At 37.2% G+C, this 27,703-nt stretch overlaps 1 protein-coding gene across 7 annotated transcripts in view; it reads left to right on the top strand.

Annotated features, from left to right (window-relative positions):
* The window catches only part of Cadm1 (cell adhesion molecule 1), a 337,330-nt gene that overhangs the window by 199,693 nt on the left and 109,934 nt on the right, over window positions 1–27,703 (top strand). The window lies entirely within an intron of this gene.

The following is a 27,703-nucleotide window of genomic DNA, read 5'->3' as shown; positions in this document are numbered from 1 at the left end:
GTAAAGTGGCACTTGTTTGTTTTTCTAGTACATACAGAGTACACACAACTAATAGAATCCTTTGCTATCAGATGGTTCTGAAAGCTTGCTCAGAGCATAGTGGAAATGATAAATGTTCAGACTTTTGTGTTATCTACAAATATTACTCTTCATTTTAAAGTATGTATTTCTAAATCAGAAACTGAAACTTAAGAAGTTACCCCCCCTGCACCAGCATTTTATTGAAGAGAATATTGTCAACTCTTTCTAGGCTCCAGTGATGGGGGTTCAATGCACTTCACTTATCTAGAGGTCATAAAACAGCTATCTGGAGTTTGGAGAGTAAGTAGAAAAGGCTTCTTGGGCAGCCATAAAAGATGTCATGAGTCTCTGCATTAAAGCTTATGCACATTATTTTTCAAAAGACAAACTTTTAATATTGCAATCCTATAGAACTTGCATAAAATCTGAACTTAGTTGTCTTTTCTCCAACACCAGCACAATGGAGCTAGAAAATTTAAGGATTGAGAGTTCCAGAGTTGGGGGGATAACGCCAAATGCAAGTTGCTTCGAGTAGCATGAAAAATTCATTGATAATACTTGGCAGGATGTAAATGTTGAACTGAGTCAGCAAAACATGTGCATTATTTTTTTCTACTGTATTCAGTTTAAGAAGGCAGGTACTATATAAACTTTTAGAATATTTTCATCAATATATGATAATCTTCATGAAGATTCCAGATAAACTGAATATTCTCCCTTTTTCTTGGCATTTTCAACTAACTAAAGTTCTTTGGGCATAATCTTTGCCTTACATTTTGAATAAGTTTCCTTATCTTGCCTTTCTTCATTATGCATATATGATTCTCTTCTACATTATTTTCCTCTTGAAGAAATAAAAAATAAATCTTTAGATAGTAGAGATATTTAAGGTGTCTTGAATATTGAATTTACCAAAGTTTGTGTTTTAGTTTTTAGCATCCCACCCTGCATTAATCTCCATGTCCCCCATAATAAACTACAGCCAACAAAAGACAAAACTGTTATCAGCATTTACTTCCCCTCCATGTCTAGATTTATAAGCACGAGGCTAGGGATTGTTCTCCAGGGTATCGCTAGAATTTAGCACCATGCCATGCACATAGGAAATGCCCAGTAATACTTATAGGAGCAGTTGGTTTGAGATAGATACTGTTTATAATCTACATTTGCACATGGTTCAGAGGGATTGAATGGCTTGCCTTAAGTATCCTGCAAGAAGGTAGAGCCAGAAGAAACATCTTGTTGGGAACAATGCTCCATAATTTTAGGGAAAAATCATTTGATTAGGCCTAGTTCTCCTGCCTACAGGCCAGCTATGGCATTTTGAGACATAATTCCATTTTGGCCACCGGTCGCAACTGAGACCTCTGATCCGGTGATGCTGTGATGCTCCAGGACAAGATTACACCAGCTGAAGACATCCTGGGAGGAACAAAACCTTCATCTACTCAGTTCCTCCTTGTTCTTAGATTGTTACACTTCGTTCATACCGATGTACTGAACTCTCTGTAAGTCATTTGTTACATCTGTTTCTCCTGATGTACTGAATAAAAGATGCAGTAAGCTGGGGGCTTTAGTCTTTACTGCCGAGAGCAACACTGATCAGACCCAAAGCTCAACTTCTTCTCAAAGTCTCATTTTTCTACCTTTCCTATATAATAAGTTAATTCGCTTTGTGCTGCCGTGGCTTGCAGGAGACTAGGACTCACTGCAGAGGTTCTAGTAACGACCTTCCCCCTTTCCCTACAGTATCCCACTTGGCCAACCATAGTTTATGTTATTAAGTCTACACTAGCTGCAAACTTAACTGCTTAGCTTTGAGAGAAGCTTGACATTTTTGGTGTTCCCATTTCATTTCTACGCAACTTATAAGAACTGAGATTTGTATTTCCTAATTAACAAAAAGTAGAAAAAAAATGACTGAAATCCTTTGTTAAACTTCTTTGGGTGATTGAGTTGGCATAACTGCCTAACTCAAAGAAAATGAACTATTTTAAAAACACTAATATTTCATCATACCTTTCTCCCCATACACCAACTCTTATTTTCTTTTTTACTTTGACAGAATTCTTGGGTTGTATATTGAAAGCTCAATGAGTTAAAGCTAACCTGTATGTTTAAAATTGTGCATTGACAGTCCTTCTTTTGCTTTTTCTTTTTTACTTTCTTTGAGGGTTGACAACTTTAAAAGAAATGGCATGTTTCTTTAACCCCAAGAACATTTTATTTAAATTTAGTCACTGTTTTGGTGAAAGAATAAACAGAACCTTCATTTAAATGTTCCCATGTCTTAGAAGAATGAATGGGTAGTGATATGATTTATAGCTGATATTAGAATAAAGAAGATAAAAGAAAATTCGAACCCAAAATTATTGGTTTCAGCAGAGCATTTCTGATTTAATTCTAAATTGTGTATACAGTTTATGCCATGCTTAAGTGTTCTTGCCAGGTTGTGGAAGCAAATCTCTACTTTTTGTGTTATGTGTAGTTTAATTGAATGCTTATTGTCTATATAGATAATTTGAAGTTGAGAGAAGTAAATTATCATCTGTATTCGTATCCAGCACAGTGCTTCAATAAATATTTGTTGATTGATCAAATAGAAGAATGAGTGAATGAATGAATTTCATTCAAAAAGTAAAAGCATGATGTGATAGCATTTGCACTGTGTGTAACTGATCCCACAACAAAAAGTTTGGGGTATTATTGACAGCTATACCTTACTACGAAACAACTAGAATATGAAAAATAAAATACTTTATAGAAGAATTCACTGAAATACTATTATTCTCTGTTGGGACCCATTAAATCAACATTGCCCTAAATGGAAATTATCTTTCATGGTCTGCATTGAAATGTTTTTTAGTATATTTAGTGAATGAGAAGACAGATTTAGAGTTAACGGTGGTTCCAGTTTCTGTATATATAAAGCATATACTGTCTATGACTTAATGCCCCTTACATCTGAGCTATTCAACATCAGGTTCCTTAAAAATTATTTCTGGAGAACAGAACTATATTTCTTCACTTGACTATAAAATGTTTTGCACCAGAATATTGAAACCTCATGTTGTAATGTTTAACATTTTTATTTATTAAGGGCAAAAGCATTCTTAGGGGTAAAACAAACAAAACATATATTCTTTGTTTTGTAGTAATCGTGTTAGAAGGTCACATAGACTTATTTTGCTGAGGCTGCCATTGAGCAACATTTTTTAGATTCTCTTTATGAATTTTATTTGGATAAGATTTAAATAGTCTTAGTGGTAGCAGATCATTATTCTTTAGTGTAATTTGATTTATTTGAAGCTAAGTAATTTGGAATCACGTTATCAAGGTTGTCACTGTAGTTGTGAATTTAAAACAAAGCCTAGATGTAGCTATAAAACACTGGCATTTAAATGTGTAAGGTTCTAAGGAAGTAGCTCAGAATATGTGGGGGGAATGGCAGCATATGCTTGTTCAAGGCAACTTTTGTGAAGGGCGATACTTAAAATTTTAAATTTATAAATTCCAGTGATTTTTTTTTTTTCTTGAAAGTTTTTACCTCATTAATTGAAGACTGAGGTACAATTATAGGTGAAAAAGAACCTGGATCCTTAGTAGCTAGTTAATCTTGTAGAATTAAAACAAACACTAAGATAAACATCAGCCTTGGCTTTAGGTGGTGTTAGTAATTGGTCCTCAGCCTTTTTTCCCCTTGGCTTAAATATTTGAAAATGCATTTTCAATTGTTTTCCTGACCTTTTTTTCTTTGTATTTATATTTTTACTCTTTTTGTCTCATTGAAAACAGGGTAACTGTTTTTTTTTGGTCTTCCTACTGACGGAAGGTAGGGCCTTTTGAGGAATGTGTTGTTTGATTTGCAGAATCTGGCTACCTAGGGCACTTTACCCTTTCAAGTTACTTTTGCAAAGGAAAATTATGTTGTCAAAATTATTTAGGCTCTAGTTATCATAAATGCTTACTTTTGCTTGAAGTTTTTACCAAATATGGTGAACATGCTTTCAGTGGATTGTAAGCATATCTATAACAAATATCCCTGTGGTGTGGGAAATTAAGTTTGCCCTCAAGTATGGAGATCTAGCTCAGTAGAAATAAGAGCATTTAAAGATACATGTTATAAATATGTTGTGTTTTGGACTTGCCTGAGATACTTTCTTTACCTGTTTTAATGCGATGGCATGGTGCCAACATTTTCTGACATTCTGACTTTACCCTACTCACTCAGTCAATCTTAGTTGATGCCCTACATGAAGTATTGATGGACAACTTAAATACTTCTCATTTTCAAAAGTGAAGCACGAGTAATGAAGCAATGCATCCATAAGTTGTATAGCAGATTTTTACTGAGGCCCAGTAATGAATGAGAAGTGCATTAACCAAATTAAAACTCTTGCCTGTCTGTGTGTTTATCTATTGGCATATCTGTGTGAATTTCATTACAGTGTAGTAGAGTCATGGTCATCAAAGAGCTTCCCAGAAGTTTCCCTTGTATTTCAGCATAGGTGGTCAACTTTTTGGCTTGCCTGGGCCATACTGAGTGAAAAGATATTGGTTTGGGATGCATATAAAATATATAATATAGTTAACAAAACTTCCTTTAAAATATATTTTTATTATAACATTTCATAAGGAGGGCAATATAAACATAAAAGTATTGAGATGTTTGACCTTGTTTTGTGAAACTAATGTTGTTACGACTTATATTTAGATGTCCCCCCAAAGCCTCATGAAGTTATAGGTAGGGCTTTTCGGAAGTGGCTGGATCTAGTGTGTGATGCTAGCATCAAGGATGTGATGCTGGGATTGACTCATGGTGTGATGCTAGGATTAAGGCTGCCCCACCCTGGGTAGGATATAAGGGACAGAAAGAGGGTCCCTGCTTATCACTTGCTGCTTGCTGCTTTGCTTCTTCACTATTTTGCTGGCTTCTGCCCTCCATGAACTGTTTCTCCTCTGTGATGCCCTTCAGCCAGCCAGCCAACTATGAACTGAAACCTTTATGAACTGTGAGCTAAATAAACCTTTCTTCCTTTCATTTGGGGTGTTGAGTATTTTTTTCTTAGCAATGAGAAAAGTAACTAAGACAAATATATCAATGAATGGTTTGATGGAAGTCCTTGCTCAAGTTTAATAATTAAATAAGAAAACACACATGTCTGCTTAATAACAATAAACACCTGTGTCCAAAATTACAGGCACTCACATGTAGATAGGGTAAAAAAGTTACTGTTATCCATAATTTCTGTATTTTACTTGCCAAGTTGGACATGCTCATGTAACATCTGATACACATGGGTTTCGATTAGACAGACTGTGAGGCAGGTGTAGGAGGCGGAGTTAGCACTGCACTGCATCCTCCCCTAAACAACATTCACATTGCAGTCCACACTAGAGCATGGTGCAGTTGAGTCATGAAAAATACCCCTACAGATCATATAATAAGGTTAAAAGTTTACAGTCTTATGGGGCCACATTAGCTATCTGGGGCTGCATGTGTCCTGTGGCTCAGTAGTTGCCATAATCTGTATTAAATCCTTAGTTAGTGTCTAAATTGGTTAGGGAAGATATCTTGTGACAGTTCATCTTGTTCACTAATTTAATAATATTCCTACCTAATCCTAGTTCTCAATAACTCAGAAACCTAGAACATTATAACAGATCTTTTGTACCGTTTTTAGGACACAAATAATTGTTTTCTCCGATTCTGTTGTATATCAGTGACTATGGGAATCTTTAATAACAGTGGCGCTACTAAAGTGTGTGAGCATTTATCTTAGTATGTGTGCGTATGAGTGTATTTCCCTCACAAATATACCTGAATTAACAATTTGATGTTAATGCTTATTGATGAAAGTTGTTTGATGCATAGAAAAATATGCAAGAATTTTATATAATCAGAATTAAATCTTAGACTGCCTGAAAGTCTGCATTGCATATTTTTTATCATGCTTTTAGTAGAATTTGATCAAAATTAAATATGTTGAAATGAATGATGGGCCAGTCTGTTTCCATCTCTGACATGAGTCATTAGTAAAGCATTGACGGCACCCCTGTGCTTCACATCTTTGAACACTTTAGAATTGGGCTGTTGCCCATCCAAAACATTCTGAAGTCAAGATGCCGGTTCCTTATTAGCTGCAGAAAACACAAAAGGGAGGGAGCTGGTGGTGGTAGAAGGAACTAGGTTTTAATAGAACTTTAAAGAATCCCTCTTCCATTGTAGCCAGCCAATACTCTATTTATCCTTTATCGTGTTGTGCTGTGGCTCTCCAAGCTACAGAGGAGAGAAAAGATTGAGAATCAAAGGTGCATATAAGCAGCAGAGACCGAAAGGACAAAAAAGCAAAAACTGACTAAAGGAAGCAGAGGGCTGAAAACACAGCAAATGAGAGGCATTTCAAAGATAGCATTGGATAGAACCAGAAGAGAAGAAAGTTCTTTCTGACAATGTAAACTGTGTTGAGGTCTGTATACATCATCAGAGACTTGTCTGAGTTGGAAGATGCCCATAACGAGAGTCTAGATAATCTTCTGGCCTGCTGGGGGTTACATGGCAGGTGAGGCTAAAATCCAGTTTTTTTCTATCTTGACATCATCTCCATTAAGCACTTGTCAGGCAGTGACTTGAGGGCTCCGGGTGATTTGGATTCTAGTGTGTTGCTCAGAAGTTGGTTTTCTCACTTAGTTGAATGAATTCTCGTTTCACCATCTGAGCTTCTATGCCTCCTCTCCAGGTTTCTATTTCTTGCCTGGTTGGGACAGTCTAGACAATCTTGTATTACAATTCTAAGAGTAGTCATCCGTTTCCTCTTCATATCTTGTCAGAGATGGGCAGCTGATAAGCTTTTCAGTGCTTATATAATTATTGTGTACAACTAGAAACACAAAGGCAGTAATATCATATTTTGAGTACCTTCACTACTCCCAAGGACAAAAACTGTGAAACAGGGACTTATTGAGCAAAGCTTGTCATTTGTTTTCTTTTTTTATGAATTGTGAATTTAAGCATATTCATTTCTTATCCATTTTATTAATATTTCTGTGTATGCGCACCAGGGCTCTATCTTAAGCAGTTTTTGTTCTTTGTCTGTGTACCTGTTTGAAGTATGATATCCAATAAGATGGATTCTTTGATAATTGTAGGATAAAATACATAGGTAGTAAATGTGTCATTTTTAGCACAATGTCTCTATTTAGGTTTTCTTTGAAGCCAGGAAGTTTGGACATAAGCTGTTTATTATGTCATGGTTATATCTCTTCCTAAAGAAAAACCGCCATTGAATTAACTTTTGCATAGTGTATTTCTATCAAAGCATTTGATCCTTGTTTTTGCAAGATAATCCTAAGAACTTTTTATTTTGAGAATTGAAGGCCATGATGGATTTAATTCATAAAGGGAAGCTGCTGCAAGGAATGTAAATGTAAGCGCTTGATAAGGTAGGATTTCCTAGTTGCTATAGCAACCTTTGGGTCATGAGCCTGAGAAAATATAAAGTAAGTCCTGAAGCTGTGAAGATGATTATAAAATTTAACTGTCATTCTTCATTTAGAGTTGATGGCAAACATTATTTACTTAAGTTTATCTCAAGGCAGGCAAGGATCCGTTTTTTAAAATCTGAGACTCAGATCACAAATGAATCCATGTTGCACATGTCTAACATTATAAAGCACATACGGCATTTATTATTCTAACCAGACTATTTGTACATAATATCCCTGTAGATTTAGTCGCCTTCCTATGGAAGCCAACAGTTTTCATCTCTTGAATTCTTAATGAAAGCTGTAGAATGCAGCTGTATACATTGAGTAATTTTGCAAAAATGTATGTGCTTTCCATGCCAAAAAGAAGGCCTAAGGGATTGTGTAGGAAGGATGCCTTTGTGCTTTCTTTTCAGGTTCAAATATAAATAGTAAACTGTTTAGGGTGGACTAGTGCCAGGATGTTAATATAGTTGTATAATTTCAAAATGTATCACAACCTAGAGATTAAAGAGGCGGATTAAAACCTCTTCTACTAATGCCTCCCACCTCCCTAGGGCACAGGGGTGGGGCCATGGGTGGGAAGATCTACTTTCCTACTATGAAAGAGTGAATTCAAAGGTGTCAGGTTCCTAAATTGAAATATGATGTTTAGCTGCGCACTGTGTCAGAGCACCAGTTTTTCTTGCTTTATCTCGTACAGAATGCTGTTAGTTTGCACTAATGACCTATGAGACCCATTGCAAATTACCCAATCTTGCAAATTAGTAAGTATGTGAACAAACACTATAAAACTATCAGATGCCACATCAAACAAATGTAGTTTATTGCAGGAAGAAAAATAGACTTGCATATTGAGAGGAAATGCATTTTCACAACCAGATAAGAGCTTTCCTGTTGTCTGCTTGCCCATCAGGGAGCGTCAACACATTATATGGTCTGTGGCAGCCAATGGCTTATTGGTTCTTGAGCAAAACATCATTTTTTTGAAATGCAGGCATAGAAAATCTCTGTGATTACATGCATACCAGAATCTAGTGTTGAATTGTTTTCCCTATCCTTTGCCTCCTTAAAAAAATTTCCCTTTCCAACTTCGTATGCTGAAATCTTACACTAGAAAAGAGAACAGAATTTGAAGTTATTAAGAACAGAATGTATACTTCGCTGGCTTTTTTATACTGCATCCATTAGAGTTGGAACCCGGGGATTATGCATCCCCTCCCTTTCAGAGGATAAGGTAGAATCCAGCCCACACACCCAGCAGCATACACTGTGCTCATCAAAGCACTTTTCTCAGTTGGTTTGTTTTCATGTCTAGCAGCAGAAATAGCTGCTCTTTTTCTTTGCTTTTTTCTTTTGGCACCTTGTAATTGCAACTGGTAATGTGTCTTCTCCCTAACCTGGGAGTGGCACAGAGATGGCAACGTTTACCCACTCACACACAGCCTGGCTCCCAGCTGGAGCTCAAGGTTGTGTTTTGTGTGGCGCAGCACTGTTTTCCTTTCCATCACTCTATCTTCCGAATTGAGAACCTTATCCGAGCCAACCAGGTGCCCCCTTTATTTTGGTCACCCTTGTTACATAGATTCTATGTGGCTCACTAATTGCAACAGCAGCCCAGCAGCAAATATTGTATGAATAATGAGCATTTTCAAATGCTTACTGTGTGCTAAACACTGTGGTGAGCTGTGTGTGTGTGTATGTGTGTGTGTTTATTGAATGCTTTACCCAATACTACTTATAGATACACATTTTTATTTCATTTTAAATCAGCATATAGCAAAATTTTGTTTTTTCTTTTTTGAGTGCAGTTCTGTAAGTTTTAACAAATGTATAGATAGGATCAAGATACAGAACAGTTCAATGACCCCAACACACTCCCTCATGCTATGTGAACAGCATTTTGAATATATTTTCTATTTAATACTCATAATGGTGTGGGGTAATGACTATTCTTTCTGTCTCTCTCTAACTCTCTCTTATTATTTCAATTTTATTTTTCTGAGGAGAATGAGACTTAGAGATCTTGAATAATTTAGTCAAGGTCACATGCCTAATAAACAGTGAAGCAGGATTGGAACCCAGTTCTAAACCGAGAATTCCAACTGTTACATGCTCTTCCATATTACCGCTCATAGAAAATAGCTTGGGGCTGTATTTTCAGTACAATACAAAGCTTTTCATGTTAGTTTTAGATGATATAAACATGGTGTTGCATCTTACAGAGGATCACAAGATATTTTTATGTAATGCTCTCTCAAAAGATTCTAGAAGACTAGGACGTTTTGTTTTGTTTTGTTTTGTTTTGTTTTGTTTGACTTCAGGTAAGACTGGTAAGGGAACTGATTTGAATACCACCTGACAAAAGTCAGCTGGAAACCATGAATGCTCTAGGGACTAAACTTCCCAAAGCCCAAGTCTCATTACTGCCGAGCTTATTTTCCCCCAGGCTGTATCATTCCCATTGAAAGTGAAGCCGGGCTTTTCTATTTGCCATGGTCACCTAGTGTTAGCCTATTTCTCTTCTGAAAAATAAAACCTTTTCCAGGAGCTGTGGGCTCTTCAGTGAGGGTGAGTCAGCTTTAGGAATGATAACCAGAATCGTTCATCCACACTTTCACTCGAGTGTGCCGATGCTCAAATCACCCTAAATATCAATACAGAATTTTGCTTTAGACTAGGCATTCTTCTGGCATCACTCAGAATAAATCCCCTGAATGCAAAAGAAGTCATAAGCAATAAAAGTACTAAAACTCTATTTGGGGGTGAGGGGAGCTATGTTCAGGGAAGGGCTAGTGGTTCATAGATGGTTTGAGGAGCTCCACTCTCAAAACTTTTGCAGTCTGAACCCCACCTTAAATTAAGCATGACTAGGATAAATGTGATTTTTTTGCCCAGTCTACAGTTTTAAATGATGTCTCCACCTCCTCAGAATATAGCTATCGTCATGAGCATGATGAAGCCATGAAGGAGCAGCCCCACATGTTCACATTTTCTTATCCTCTTTCCTTCTCACAGTTCTGCTGCTTCATTTCAATACTAGTAGATACAGGCTGTTAAGATGTATTGTGAATAGGAGGTACAAACATTGCCATTGTACAAGTTGAGGAATATTACTCCTGAAAATTTTGTTTCAAGAGTTCTTTGGGACAGAATTTGGATAGCACTTGTTTTGTGTGATACACTTTTTATTTTATGTGCTTAAAATACAAGATTGACTTTGTATTGTTTTTTTAAAAAAGGGAATGAGATATTAATGTGAGATTAGATTTTAGCTTCTTTGATCCCTTAATGTGTTCCTTTTTAAGGCAGTATCTTAGAACTTCCCTCCCTTTAGAAAAGACATTCTTCTCTAAAGACAGATAATAGGGTCCACTATTAAAGAGGATATATGAGTATTAAAAGCCCGGAACTCAGGAGATGAGTTTCTGTTTGTAGCATTATGACAAAGAGGGAAGAATTATTGCCATGATTTAGATCAAGAAGCCCCCGGAAAAATCTTACCTTGGAGTAGATCTCTAAAAATGTTATTTATGATCATCACTGAGTAAACTAATAGTACTGAGAGTTTGATGTTGTCTATTCAGATAGTGTTTTCTTTCTTTTTAAAAAAACTGTTGTCTTCCCTGTTTGTAGCCTAATTTAGGCTGGATCAACTTTTTAAAAATCCCTTGCATTTGCTTTTTATAATACATTTAGAATAGCTAATCTGAAATCAGTTTTCAATCAGAAAAGAATATTGAAGGTCTTAATAGAAAGATTACAACAAACTAAGTTTTCTTTCTCTCCTCCCACCCCTCATTTAGATTCCTTGAATTCACTTTGTTAATGTATGGTCATTGAATCCAATGGGTTATTTCTTCCATTTTTAAACATTGCAAGGGCCTCTGCTTCTGTCTTCAAATGAATGAGAATACCATTTTAAGAGAAAATGGCGGCTAAGATGTCAGCGCTCTGAATCACCTCTATCAAAGAGACTGATTACAATGTTGATGGTGATTTTCAAGGCCATCTCTGTCTTGCCTCTGCTTCTTAAGAATGTATAATGCAGTTCAACCTTAAGACAAATAGGTCAAACTGCAAAACTCTGCAGGAATATAAGAATGAATTTCAAAATAATAAAGCAACCTAACTTTGAGATTCTATATACTGTATAAATGTCTCCTAACTTCGAGGAAATACCTTTTAAATGGCTTTCCATCATGATGCATATTGGTGTCCAGTCTTGCCATTCTCATGCATTTTCAGCTGTTATTTCTAGCATTTATTAAGAGTCACTGATGTTTAATCTTTAATGATTGTTGAAGAGGGAATGTACATACACAGTTTTCATCAATTTTTTGCTGCTGATGAGCTCTGAAAAACATTTGTTTTCCTTTGGGACAGGGAAAAATATTTTTGAGAATATCCCATCTGCAGATAAAGTCAGGGACCATTTCTGGTCCTGTCAAAGATAAAAATAAATACAGTGTTCAGCTGTATTAAATACCATACTTGAGCATAAGCGAGAACGCATTTGTCTTATTTCATTTGTCTTCCCAGTCTGTGCCCATTTAGCACTGCAATAGCAATGAACTTCACAGGCAGTCAGCCCCACTCTTTCATGTTTCCTTCCAGTTCTAAATTGAAAATATATTTTGAAAAGAACTATGACAAAAGCAATTTGAGTTAGTAATATCTTTCAAGAGAACCCAATTTAAGATTACCTTTATGGTTGGTCATTGTTACCTACAGTAGGCAGATGTCATGGTGATCCTCTTGATATTAGTATTCAAAGAGAGTCCGGCCTGACAGTGTTCAGGCAACATCACAGATTGGGCTATAATATTGAGATTTCAAGTTGTGGTGCAGGGGGCTGCCCTTGGAAATCTAGTGCAGAGGGAGCCACAGTAACTGAGAAGCAGCGCAGCCATTCTCGTGCGGCTTTTGCGCAATGTGATGTACTTCTATATTTAGCAAAAGCCACATGATACTGATGACTAATTAAAGTGTGTTGCGGAAAGGTTTATAACCATAAAATGTAGAGGACATAGGACAATAACAGAGTCTTAGTTGATTTTCTGACCTGCAACTTAAAATGTTGTGTCTTTCCATGTCTTCATCAAAGAACCACCATGCTGGTTCAGTGCAATCAGATCTTTCAGAGTTGGGCTGTGACAATTTTAACAGGATCGATGATGCATAAATATATAGAGCCAAAGGCTTTCAAGAGATGAAGTGATAACCCTAGAAGGAGAAATTGTGGTTAAGGAGAACTGTCTGTCTTTGAAAGTATGATTTACTGACGCATTCACCTCTGTTCTGCCCCAAGCCATAGAAAATAGGATTTTAGTGACTGGATCTTTTTTCCTCTTTCTCTCCCTGTCCTCTTCTCTTTTTCCTTTCCCCTCCCTAATCCTAGAGCCAGAAGCAATCAACAGATTCTATAGGAAATGATGCTACTATGAGTCACATAGCTTCTTATAGCATAAAATCCGTACCAAATAAGTGTTACAGTTGTTTCTGTGCTTCAGTTAGGAACTCAAGATGATGAGATGACAGTTCAGAAGGGTGTCATGTCCGTAACAGTGCTGAGACTATTGCTCAAGTCTCTATTTTGTGGGTTACTTACAGCAACTATTATTCCCAAGGGAATCCCTATTTACCATGTACATCCCTGACAGTTGGTGTGCTGCACCTATACCTCTATGAGTTGGTGGTGAGTCTGCAATGATTTAAATTGTGTACTCTGCTCATGTGTGATCAAGGAGTCCACTTTCATTTTTCAACAGAGCAGGAATGAAATGAGAAGCCAATGTTATTGCTAAAAAACCATGTAGTACATTCCAGAGGCACATATGAATGGCATTTAGCTCGGCCATTTTGGCTGATACACATCAATATAGTTCTTTCCTCTCCTAAATAACCAAGAGTTAACCATTCTTAAGCCCCAGTGTTCTACCTACTGGCTCACAATTTACCTGCATTTTCCAGATTCCCCATACTGTGTTTTGTTTGACTCTTAAATCCATATTGGCACTTCCACTTGTGTCATGTTCTAGGCCCTTGGGGATGTTTTGAATCACATAGGATACACTATTGAACATATATTATTTTCTTGATCTCGGCAGAGTAATGGGTGCTGAAGTAGTTCAGAAGGCAGTATTCTGTAACGATTCAGGAACTGCATACTCTGCCTGTGTCGGAAGCACAACATGTATGATTTTATTTGTAGCTTAATCAACAGGAAAAAATGCCAAGGAACTTTGACTAGCTGGCACTGGATCTGTTTGTGTTTCCTTATTTTCTCTATACCTGCTGGAGATGAGAGCCGGCAGAAACACTGAGTAGATATCCAGGGCTTCATTATAGCAGCATCTCTAATGATCAGAGAAGCCTTTTTATACAATCTTGTTCCTGATCATGCAGCTGAACATCTGTCTGCCTGTCTATCCACCTTTTAATTGCATCATCTAGGTCTCTCTGATCCTAGATGGCTCTGTCAATGCAGCTCTGCTTTCTACAGTTTCTGATCATAGTTAACACAAAATTCTCTGCAAAGCAAAACAGTAAAACTGAGAGCTTTCTAATAAACTTGAATTAAACCATTTTATGAGAAGTTAATTTTCTATTGCATATCCAGTGAAGCTCTTGTTCTAATTTATTCCTCAAAGCAAAATTCTACATAGCAAGGAGAAGTCTGTGCTTTGGGGAGTACTTGAAGCATTATATTGACTGGATACAAGAGAAAGTTCTATGTACATGCTACAATCTGGTAAACATTGATTTGTGTAAAAAATGTTGGTAGTAAGAAATCATGAATTTAATTCACAAATTTATTCATTAATTCTTTTGTTAAATACTCAGTAAGACAAGCCCATTATGTGCGGGGCAATGTGTATGATTCAAAAGAGAGATATGGTTTCCATTTTAAAAAGAGATGAGAAACATACAGATTAATTATAAAAGAAACATTATATGTTGACTTCAATAAGGAAATACTTAGAAAGTAGTATTGTACTCTAGTGGAGAGAGAACTCACTTCCAGTTGTGCTAATCAAAATGGCTTTATGCAAAGAGGCACGTTTAAGTTGAGCATTGATAAATGGGGAAGATTTGTGGCTTGTAAGAATATATTAGTTGAAGTATCCTTCTACATAAAACATGGAAATAGGAATCTGCAAGTCATGTTGAGAGAATGACATGTTGTAGACCAGTTTGACTAAAACTTGGAAAGAGTAATTAATGAGAAATAATGATGGAAAACCAAATTGTATTAGATTTTTTAGAAGTGTCATGTTAGGAACTTTGAATTTTCTTCAGTAGAAAGCAAGATGTCCTAGAAGACTTTTATGAAGAGGAGAAATAGCAAGATTTGTATGTGTTTCTTAACATATTGATGAAAGGAAGTGATAGAGATTGCAGAAGGGAAAGACTGAAGACTGGGAGATCACAGTAATCTGACAAGGAGCATTCAGAGCTTAACCAGGGCAGGTGTAGTGGGAGATAGAGAGGAAGACCTCAAAGAGGTGGAGTGCACAAAGGGCAATTGATGACAAGAAGAATGGAGTTGAAATGACTAGTGAGAATAGATGTCTGTAACTGTGATGAAGGGGCCAGAAGGAAGGGCGGGCAGGTGGATGGATGCGATAGATTTTGTTGTGGGCTTACTGAATTCTCATTAATCTAGGTGGAAATGTCCAGGAGTTTGTTGTCAGTGCAGATGTGGGAGTGAATGAAATATGTCAAAGTGTTTCTATAATTATATTTGAATTGATAACATCTGATAAAACATCTCTATGCAAGCTACATTTATTAAATAGTAATAAGCATCATCATCTTCTTAAGCTGACATGATTCTGTGCAGGAGTTAAGGAGCTTTATCACAAGTAAGATTTCTGTTTAGGCTTCTTGAGACTCCTCTCTCCGTTGCCTTATGAGGACTCTCAAAATAACCATGTTTGGTGGACAGGAAAAGGAGGAAGAACTGGTGCACAATCCATAATACCCAGATAGGAGAAAGGCTGGGCAAATGAGGGCTCCCAAAATTGAAGGGAGATTTTGGAGAAGGGAATGGATCAGCTCTGTGTGAAATACTGGATGAGACTGAGATAGATGAGGACAGGCTGTTGGTTGTAGTGTCTTTAAGAGGAGGTTATTTTGAGAGAGTACTTTCAGTAGTTTGGTTGCAAGAAAATAATAAGAGCTGAAGGAAGGACTGTTTGGAGAGAGAGTAGAAAGTTTGGGTTTTCTGCCTATTTCCCTCTTTTAATGTAGATATATTAAAAACTCTTAGTACCATGATCCTTTAGTTGTACTTGTGAAATAGCTTAAGATAGGTTGTTTTCATTTCCTTACTTCTCTAAAAATTAGAGTCTGAACTCAAAGATTATTTATGAAGAATAATTGTTCTATTGCCTTAGAAATAAGAAAGTTTGCTTTTGGTTCTGTTCTGATACTTGATTGGGACTTCAATAAATTGGAATATATATATATATATACATGTTGATTACTAATTCAGAGTCTGCAAAATCTTAGGCTGATTCTTAGCTTAGGAAGCATAGTAACAGAACTAATCACAGCCAATAATAATATTATTAAGCAACAGTGAGACAAAAACTACTATGGTTGTCTTATCAGTGACCAATATTGGCTCCAGAGCATTATAGTATAATATTTTGTACATTTTCTTCACATTAGCAGTTTTGGATTAGATGAGACTGTAGGATAGAAATTTAAGTACAAGTTGGGTTTTGTTGTTCATGTGGTGTGGAATAGAGATGTGAACCCTTGAGGGCTTTAAAAGATTTTGTGGGGTCTCTGTAGGGCAGAATAGTTATCTTTAATCTTTTAAAGAAGTCATTGAAAATTTGGGTTTTCTGCCTATTTCCCTCTTTTAATGTAATTTCCTCACAGAGCTCCAAATGATGGCTAATTGTGCTGCAGCATTTGGTAAATGTCATATGTCCTACTTTTCTAAAACAGTGAAGTAGTGTAAACATGTGGCTCCTTTTTTTCAAAAGATCTATCTAATAATTATCCTGAAGGCTATTACAGTATGCAAATAGCAAGGAGTGTCCTTGTCTCCTAAATTAGAATATCAATATTGATTTAACATGTGCAAAAAGAAAACAATATTTCTGACAAATGTTAGTCTTGTTTCAAGATAGAAGGAAAAACACTGGATTGTCAAGGTTTGATAGGCTTGAGTTCAGGCTGCCCCTGAAGTGGTTCTTTTGCATGTCATTTGCTAAAAGATGGCTCCTACTTTCCTTTTCCTCAGCTACAAAGTGGGTGTTCTAGTGTCTGTCCTGCCTAACACACAGATTCTTAGGGGTGTTGAATGTGGTAATATACTCAGTACACCATGACATGCTATACAAGTGTAGATTATTATTATTTCAGAAGAAACTTTGTCATCTCTGAATTATTAATTATTATTAATTTAAAATGTACTAAGCATCTGATTAGTTTTGGTTTCCACATAGAATTTAAATTGGACTTGGAAAAGAATGTGATGTAGCTCCCATCTGTCATGTTAGGGAAATTGAGGCAAGTAGAAACGAAATTGAATGCTTTCTGTTTTTCATTTAAACCATTTCCCCTTGCATATTACTAATGAACTCAATACAAAGTAAAAATTAAACTCAGGTTGCTTAAAACTACTACATAATGCTACAGAAAAATAATTCTTCTGAAAATGAAATGACAGTCTCCCAAGTGTTTCCCATTTTAATATAAACACAACTGCCTCTGATCTGATCTGTATAATACTCCCATCTTGGTGTGCATGTATATATTTGGAATCTTTTGACTTTAGACTTGAACAAGGTTGTCAGTGATGCTCAGATGGGAGTGTTTTTGCCATCACATCAGGTCACTGATCCCTCTAGCTGTTGTTTCAGTGGGTGGCAGCAAACAGAAGACCAGTCCATAGTCTTCATTACTCCTAGACCTGAAATTTTTCTCCAGGTCATGTTTACCATGGGTTCCCAGTGTACTGATTACTTCCTAATGTCACTTAGACCACCTATATTCTCAAAAATGCCAAAGAAAGCCTGCTCTGCAGTCTCTCAGAATAATTTTCCCAGCCGAATTTGTCAGGCCAAATTTAAAAGAGCAACATGCAATTAAATATTCATTTTTAATTTTTTTATTCGCTCACTGCTCCAAGTCACGGGTTTTATAAGATTTCTCTGACTGTGTAATACTGTATACTAAACTATATTTTAGTATTATTAATTAATAACTCTTTTCAAGCCTAAGTAATGGTGAGAGAGATCTGGCTGGACATTTTAACAAAGTAATGCCAATGTTTAACCCCTTTCAGGGGAATATTATGAAAGTGTATAATGATAATATCAAAACTGTATTTAATTCCTGAAGAGGAAGGAAGGCTAGCACATGAGAGACAGAAATCTGCTGTTCCCTTTGTAAGTGAAAGGTCATGCTACTGAGCGCTGCGGGGTGGACTGGTGAGAAATGAGCTCCCGTTTGCTAGGAATTAGAATGAGTCTATCTGATTTTCCTTCACTTGTGACCTTTAAAGATGCAGCTTTTAGATTGATAAGCAGGTGGATGCTTTTAGTAACCCAATGCAGAATTTGTTTCATATAAAAAGACTATCTTTCAGACACCAAAGATATTGCTTCCACAAAGGATTTTTTTCTACAAAGCCTCTGGAGAAAGAAATTCAATGATTATATCTTATCTGTCACACAAAAAGAAAATTCAGAATTACTGTATGTTCAATTAGAACATTTTTTTTCCTCAAAGCATTAATCATTTTCTGGAACACATATCCTCTAGTGAAGAATCTCCAGGAAGGGTTGACAGTGGGCACTCCTCTTGCTCTCCCCTCTGGATTTCCTCCACCACTCCACGGATCCTCCTCCATGCCAATAGAAGAGCTTCCTGTGTTGCTATAGTAATCCTTTTATGTTGGCCACTGCGCTATCTTGAAGGCAATCAGATGAGAACAAGGAGTAGGGAGCAGTATAGAGTTAATGTCAGGCAGCTGAAGGTGATCTGCGCTTTATATTTGAAGATGTTTTGGTATACTAAAGACAGGATGCCAATCAGTGCATACTCTGAGACCACAGTGGACCCAATTTGATGTTGGGATATTTAAATACAGATTTTAAATGATATATGCAAACCCTAAACATGCCTTATTTTACATTTAAAAACGTTGAAATAGCTTATTTTTCCATAGCCAACAAGCTAAAATTTCTCTTCCTCTCCCCTGGTTTTCAGTTTGTAATTTACTTCATCCATCTTATTTGTTCGAATTTCCTCCTCTTATTTTCCTTATCCCTCAGCCATAACAGCTCAAGCCCATCAGCATCTATTTTATTTTTGCCAAATGCTAGTGTTTTATTGGGGCTTCTGTGCAGTTTCTGTTTCTCATTTGATATTCCTACCTGATAATAAATTCTTCATAAAGCACTCTGATCAAATACATCAGGCCTTCGTTCTTTTCCTGTGTACAGGTTTTAATTTCCTACTCAAATCACAAATGAGGTTAAAAATTCATTCCTCCCATACAGTATGCCTGAGTTGAAATATGTAGGAAAACAGAAGAATTAGCTGAGTAACTTCTATCCTATCTCACTTCCTGCAGCAGTCTATAGCAAGAGTGCCCAATTCCACACACCAGAAAGTCTTTTCTAATTTAAAAAGATTCTGGTGGTAAAATGTAAAAAAAAAAAAAAAAAAAAACCCACTGGGCACAGTAGTGGGTTGCACAGATCCGCATTCCCATCAGAAGTGTCTCAGAGCTTCAGAGCTACCATGGATGGAAGGTGCCAGCTTATCCAGACATTATAGCCGAGCTTTGCAAATCCTGACCTTCCATTCCTGTCCTCCACCATCTGTTCTCCTGTGAATGTGTCATTCCACAAACCCTCACCAATGGCCCCTCAGGCACTATTCCAGGCTCTGAGACAACAGACCAGGCCCTGCCCTTATGGAAACTTTATTTCAGTCCTTTGACCTGTCTGCAGGAGAGGATACCACCACAGAAGGATCTTGATCCTGGACTTTGTAGAAGCCACTTCGTCTCTTAGGTATATGTGAACTTAAGTAAAGCAAAATTAAACACAAGTTAAAATTCAATTCTTCAGTCACTCTGGCTACTGTTCAGTTGTTCAATAGCCATATATGTTCTGTGGCTACCATTTGGGACAGGTATAGAATTTGTACCTTATCCCAGAAAGTTCTGTTACACGGTGCTGCTTCAGAACATCTTAAAGGTAAATACTTATTAAAGAGGAAAATCTGTAATGAGTAATTTTTGTTTTTCATCTCCAGAAATATTTAAGCTCCTTTGGCTTTCACAATTCTTTCTGAGAAGGCTCAGCCTGAAAAGCCTTTTTTTTTTCTTTTGCTTAAATTCTTTTATTGGTACATTATAGGTATACAGTACATTTACATTCATCATTGGGTGCTTGTACCTGTACATGATGTATCTTGGTTCTTATTTTTTCCCCATTACCTGTGCACCCTTCACCCCCTCCACCCTTCCCTATTTGCATAGACTTTGTTTCCATTTTTTTCTTTTCTCATAATTTTTCCTTTCCCTTCTTTCCTTTCCCCTTTGCCTCCCACTTCCCCTACCCTTTTTGAAAAGCCATTTTTCAGCAAAATCACCATACCAGTCATCCTACCCTGGGGTAGTGCGAAGTACAGAGGTGCAGCACAGGGAGGAGGAGGGCTGCTGTCTGAGTCATCTACTTTAATGTGGAAGAAGGCCAAGAAGGAAGAGGAAGGCCACGACAAGGAAGCTGAGGACCTGTCCAGGGCTTCATTCATTCATTCCTTGGGCTTTTTTTGGTACCAGGGATCAAACTTGGGACCTTGTACTTGCGTGGCAGGTGCCAAAATCACTGAGCTAAATCCCCGGCCCTCCATGGTTTTTGTTTTTTTTTTTCGGGCTCTAGGAGGCCCTTGTAGAGAAGGTAACTAAAACTCTTTTATCTCATAGCGGAAGGAGGCAAGGGTCAAACAGTGATAGGGCAACATTGTAAGTGCCATGACATGGGAATGAATGTGCCAAGGAACTTGGCAGGTATACCTGACTTTGTGGGAAATGAGGAAAAGGGAGAGAAACAGAAGAAGGTACACCAAGGAAGGACCACAAGTTGTGGTGGAAGTGTAAATTTAAGTCTTTCTTGTATCCTTCTTTAGCATAAATTAGTGAAAAATCTAGGTTATATAGAAATGGTTTGGTGATACAATTATATAAAGTGAGTAATCATACAATTCTTAAGTTAGCAAAACCCTGCATGTTACTTAAAATACTAGCTATAAAGTGCAGTTATTTTCTGGTGTTTTGGAAAGGAGGTGTTGTTTCATTTGGTGTGAGTGTAGCTTCCTGGAATGTGAGACATTCTCTCTCTAGCATCCTCTCTTACTCCTAGCCATGCTGGCTTCCTTGCTGTTTCTGGAATACACCAAGCCCATTCTCCCAGTAGGACTCTTGTTTTATTGCTCATTTGCCTAGACTTAAACACATTTCTCCCAGCTATCCGTTTGACTGTCTTCCTCACATCCTCCAGATTCTTTTCAGATGTTATTTCATCACACACACTGCTGACTGCCCTATATGAAATATCAGCTGCCCACACACAGTCCCAACACACCTTGAGCTGCTATGTTTTTCAAAGCCCTGATCACTGCTGTTACTGTCTATTATGGTCAGACTCCCATCTCTAGAATAAGATGAAAACAGGAACTTGGACTTGTTCACCTTCCTATCACCAACACCTAGAAGAATACTTGGCATATAGTAGGTTTCTATAAATAGTTGGCTGAATCATTTCTGTCTTGACTGAAAGGGATGGTTAGATTAACTGTTCTGATGATGTTTCTCTTTCACTTCTGTAAAGATAATTGAGACTTAGTTTTATAGCAATTGATATTTCAGCCATTCTCAGTAGCCTGATCTTAGAGGTCACCTTCACCTTCTCTGCACCAATTCACCATTTGACCAAGCTGATGCCCTGCTGTCCATCACATGCCCAGATTGACTGTAGTGTGGCAGTGTTGAAATGCAGTTTACTGTGTTTGACCACTCCTCCTCGGCAGGTGACCAGAGTGCTCTGGAGAGGTAGCAAATGTAGTAGAATGTGGGACAGCGTCATGGCACTCTCAATGGATCATCCTGTTTTTCTGATTTTTGTTTGTTTCGTTTTTATTTTTCTCACTTTAAACCAGGTTCCCTCTGAGCTTGCCTTTTTCCTCCTCCCCTTCCTTCTTTCCGTCCTTTCTCCTTCCCTTTCCTTTTTCTGTTCACATCTTTCAGTAGAATAACAGCAACTAATAATGATCTAATCCTTATGGAGGCCCATCCTCAACCACTTTATTTTCAGTGCTGTAGAATTCCAAAGTATAAACCTCAGAAGTGAAATATAGAGTTAGGTGGTGCAGGATGTGCCGGATCCTTTTCCTGTTTAGCGTGTAATTCTTAATTGAAAGAGCTCATGTGTTGCTGTCTCTCTTTGGCTACTTGGCCCTAAATCTAAACAGGAGAGAAAAGGAAAGGCAGTATTTCAAAGAGGCCGTGGTTAGGAGAAGAGGTCGAGAGGGAACTACTTCTCGTTTATTGATTTTGTGAAATTGTTTGAAGAATGATTCAGCATTTTAGGGTATAAAAATACCAGCTTCCAGCCACTTTTCAATTAGGCGAATGTACTTTTGCTGAAAGGTTCTGTTGTTCTTGAAATGCACTTTCCTCTATTCTTTCAGTCCCTTTAATCAGTGGTGATTTGACAGGAGGTACAGCAACCCTCCTGACTCCCTGCTTCCCTCCTTCTCCCTCACTTCTGTGAGGCTGAGTCTCCAGGAAAACTGATTGGCAAAATTGTTCCTTAATTGGGGAAAGGGTAGTTCTACAAAGACTGACACTATCCAGAACATAACAAATTGAACTACCAGAACGGATGTTACACCCTGGTTCTGTTCTGTTTCAACTAGAAATACGAATTGGCTTTGAAGTGGGCATTTATCATAATACTAAAATACAACTGAGGTTTACATTTGTTATATTATTATTTAGAGCATGTTAATGAGACTTGCATTTCATGATTGTGTCCATTGTCAGGTCAATGCATTTAAACTGGGCTTTATTAAAATGGCTAATAGGTATTTAGTGGCCTAAGGAAATTAAAATTCCCATTGTTTTTTGTGTTTGTTGTGAGGGGGGAGGAGCGGAGAAGTTGGTCGGAAGTGAAAAAGGATTATAGTGCAGTATGTTACTCCTTCTTGTATATATTACAACAAGGGATGCAAATTTGCCCTAAATGCAAAAGAAACTTCAGCAGGCATAGAACTAGTAACAGTTTTAAGTATGTTAACTAAATTGTTTTAAAAGTTTCATCTAAAATACCAGCCTCTTTAGAAAAACTACTAAAAAGCTGAAAACTGGTGGTGTTTATTGTTACTGATTCTCTTAGATTGCTGTGTATCTGTGGCTTTAGAGTGTACATGGTCCTCTCTTACACATTATTTCCTTTTCTTACTATAACCAAGACTATAATGGTCTTATATATGAAAAATATCAGAGAAATTAAGTAACACCACTATATCAAAGCAAATATTAAGTGCCAGGGTTTTGGGCTCCTGGTTAGGTCCTGGGGATTCATGGCAAGTGAGACCCCAGCTGTCCTCCACAGGAAGCAGATGACCAGAGAGCTGCAAAGCCCCAGAGGGAGGGCTGTCCCCTAGCACTTAGAAGCTCTGTGCTCAACTACAATCACTGTGTGTTGTTGGGCAGATTACCTAATTTCTCCGCTTCTTCATCTGTCACAATTAGGCAGCTAACCCCCAATTTATATATTTTTTGTTCATTTAATGAAATACATATGTGAAAACACATAACTGCAATGAGTGAGTGGGGTTTTTTTTTCCATATTTCTATTCCAAGCGTTTCTTTTTCTTTTTCATATCACACCACCTTGTACTGTACATCAACTATAATTGTAAACCTCTATCAGTCGTTCTAGACTTTTCACCTGACTATATGGGTGACCTTGATTAAGGTAGTAAACTCTATGCCTCAGTTTTCTCACTTATGAAATGGAGGTAAGAATATTGTCTCATTGGGTTCTTACTGAGAATATACAAGCTAATACATCTCAAATCCTTAGAAAATTCCTAATGCAGAATCAGCACTCAACTGATATTAGATGCTATGAGCTACAATATTAGCTTGTCTCCTTATAAATTATAAATTGCATTCACAGTTGTTTTCACTGTAAATTCATCTGTAAAGACACTGTAGTAAGTTCTAAAGCATTTGATCTGATTTTAAACCTGAATGATAGTATGGTACTCTCCTCAGTCTTTGAATTGAATAAATCAGGGTGCTGGCAATTTGGTTTCTGATTCCATGGCATTGACTGATCAACATTTGGTTCATTGGTGAGCATTTAAGAAGCACCAGTGACAGTGTAAGAAATTAGCAATCCTTCATACTGTCAGGAAGCATTGAGATTGAGCTGTCAGGGGCCGAGGGTGAATGCTTCATTGGATTGAGCCACTGAACCAGTTGGATTCTTTGTCTTTCGTGGCATTCTTGGATAGAGTCCATTTAACTAGGAAGGAAAGTGTTTGGTCAGTTCATTTAATAGAAATGAACTTTTAGAAAAAAATCCCATGTTAACCACTTAGACATATTGAAAATAGGAGAACATTAGTTATTGATTAAACTCCTTTAAAATAAATAAATCAGAAAAATACTAAAGCACAAAGTAATACATAACCTTCAACTTTAATGTACAACCTAAACAATACCTTTAAAGCATTAGAAAAGTTCTTTTTTTTTTAATTTATCAAAGAGACAGTATTTATTGAATGCTAAGGTAGTAGTGATGGTGAGGATAAAATAGAAAAGGAGAAGCTGAACATCTGGGATTGTTCTTGGTAACAATATCTAAATTTTTGTGAATGTGATTTATGTTTTTTGAAGACTCTCTTCCTCTGTGTTTTTCCTTTTAAAAAAAAAAACCTTGTCTGACTGAGTATAACCTTTAAATAATTGGTAAACTGAAACAGTGAATCTGACATTAAAATCTATTGAAAAGAAATGGTGCCAGGGAGCATTTATTCAAGTAAAGGACTGGCCAGCCTGTTGTCCCCCTCTCTTGTGCTATATATCCGAATTCTTTCGGCCAGTTAACTGGCAACATGGTCAGTAGTTGTATTAAAATAATTCACATTTATTTCTGTTAGTAATAACATAATAACAAATCATCTGTAGGCCATGAAATAATTGACCCATTTATAGACACAAATGCTTCAAACTACAGAAGCTTATCTGTCCAGCCATGTCTGCTTTACCAGCTCTTCCTCCTTACTGGACACAAAGTTGGTGCTTGTAAGACTCCACCAGATTTTTAGCCTCAGTGATTCAATCGTCACTCAAAATTTAGCCCAGGACCCTTCAACGCTTGTCTTCATTCTTTGCTTGCATTCAGTCCAACCAGGAGATGTTTAACACTCAATAAACATTGAGTGATTAGGCACTAAGTTACCACATGAATAAGGTGGCATGGCTGGTACTGGCAAAGACCCTATGGTACAGTGAGGATGTAGTCAAGATCAGGCCTATACAGCAGCAAGGTAGGGAGCCACAACAAGGGGTAGAAGGTGCTATGTTACCTCAGGCGTCTTGCTCAGACTTCTGAGCTAACCCCACCTTGCCCTAAATGTTTAGTTTCTTAGTAGCTTCCAGAGAAGTTGATGTTTAATTTTATACTGTCTTCCATTGTTCGCTTTTCTTGTCTGTTACCATTTACCTGGCTGAATGGTAACTACCTTGAGGTATCAGCCTTTATTTTACTGCCATTTTCAGCCCAAGACTTACACCGCATTCTCTGGATGCTAAATATTCCATAAACACTTACTGATTTGATTAGAACCTCTTCTCTCCCACCCTCTCTTCTCTTAGCTTTGGATAGGGACTGTTTCCCCTCACTGCATTCCTCCAGGATGCCCTCAATGACTTGGACATGCAGGCCTCTGAACCTTGCTAGCCCATATGTCCTCAATTCTGGCTAGTGATGAGTGGGGTCTTTTGGCTGTTTCCCGAGCAGCCCACCTGCCTGCCTTCTGCCCCCACCTCCCTGCTTGCTCTGCTCCCATCAGTTTAATTATACTCAGGCTCTCTGGGCACAGATCTACCACCACCTCTTTTGTATAGGCTCTAAAATGCTTTCCTCTTCCTGGGACTGTTTTCCTAATGAGGGCGGAGTATAATTTAGAGGCTTAATTTTAGAGAACTATATGAAGCAGCAGACCCATAAAATGTTATGATTCACAACCGCTTGTTTTGTTCTCATAATGCAACCTAAACTAAAAAGCCATTCATCAAAGCTATAAAAGCTGTTCATGGCTGTCTTTAGTATATCGTGTGGAGTATAATTCAGACCATAGAGAGGCTAAAGATGGATTCATGAGGCTATTTGCCTTTGTGTATGTTAAAGGCCAGTAATTTTTAGGCTCTGTAGAAGCCCTATTTTTATGTGAACCCTGGATTCTTTCTTAACCCCACTTAATTTTCCTTCCCATGTTAATATCAGTATATCATTTATATAATCTTCTTTTCTCTGTAAATATTTGCAAAGACCTTGCCATAGCCGTTCTGGTCTTGGCTGCCTTTCTCTTTTAAGGAGAATGGTGTATGAAGATGCATTGGCTAGAAATTCAAATGCAGCCTCCATGGAAAGTTGCCTTGGTCATCTGTAGCTATAACAATACCCTAGAAGAAACACTGGTCCTCCTTCACAAATTCCCAGAGGAAAAATTACCAACATTTTTCTTGAAATGAACAAAGAAACAAAGTCATGGGCATTTAAGGCTGTGTTTTTCTACAGTGTTATAATAAGAATGCAATGGTGATTGTTAACTCAGTTTTCAAACCACGGTGTCCCCCAAAACTTAAGATATATCTTGGATTGTGAATTGTATTTGAATACTGAGGTCTGACCTTTCACATTTCCTCATATGCATGTATCTAGGCCATCACAGAAGTACATATGAGATAATATCCTGGAAGTTAAGAGATCAAGCCATAGATGAAGCCGAGTTTGAACCCTCATTTGGACACCTACTTGGGCCTGTGCTTCCTTAGGCAAGTTACTAAACTCTCAGTTCTCTCATCTGCAAAGTAAAGTTACTCACTGCATCTGTCCCTGAGGATTACTGTGAAGACAATGTGAAATAATCCACAGAAGACATCACTGTAATGATGGTACTTAGTTCATGGTAAACAGCAATAGAAAATTCTTATTTTTCTTAAGAGTATGCATTAGTGACATTGATGATGCTGAAAGGAACTAGAAGAAACTTACTAATGCCAGATAAACTAAATAGTTTCAGTAGAACTACAAGATGGAGGACTTAGATGTCTTTCATGCGTTTCACTTTGTAAAGCTAGTTTACATTGTGTTGTAAATAAAGGTACAGCTAAAAATAATGTGAACACGGTATTTAACCCTCTGATTAAATATGAAGAACATGGTGTTTTGTCTTTTTTTTCAATTAGCTATAAAATATAGCATTAAGACTTTCATCTTACCTTTGGAATATCAGTTGTTTAGCTGAAAATAAATTCTTTTTTATATTAGGAACTAAGCTTTTTTTTCTCAAAAACTGCTGTAGTCATAGACAACTCATGTATTCCCACTTAAGTTGTACCTTGTACTGCATATTTGCCCTAGATGTGAAGATCCATCTTTTTTAGCTCTCAGAGAACTAAATGATGACCGTGAAGAACAAGTTTCATTATTTGGCAGATGAAACTGGCAGTGACCATTGAGAATCTTGAGCTGGATAACAATGATTTTCAAAAGCTCAACAACTTTTAAATAAATGTATGCATAATTTATAATAGGAAATTACTTAAAATGTTTGACAGTTGTTTTGAAATTGTTTGCCCTCCTTTTTAAAAAAATGTATTTCCTTATAAGATGTAAAAATAGCATTTGTCTTGGTGTTCTCTTTAAAGTCAAGTCTTAAGAACAAAAATGCCCTAGAATTAAATGCCTAATAATGACTGAATTAATGCTCCCATTATTTACTAAGAGCTCCTGTGCCTTTGCTTTACTATAAAAGAGCCCACCTTCTATGCTCTGGAAAAGTTTTTAAGGCCGATTCAGAGTAGCTTGGCACAGCTGTGGTCAAGAGTCTTCCATTACCCATGGCTTTAGGAAGGCTC

This window comes from Heterocephalus glaber, unplaced genomic scaffold, assembly GCF_053883595.1.
Source record: "Heterocephalus glaber isolate CG9 unplaced genomic scaffold, H.glaber_assembly_v1.0 deba00001429, whole genome shotgun sequence".
Lineage (NCBI taxonomy): Eukaryota > Metazoa > Chordata > Mammalia > Rodentia > Bathyergidae > Heterocephalus > Heterocephalus glaber.
Note: the sequence above shows the minus strand (reverse complement) of the source record. Positions and strands in the feature narration are given on the sequence as shown.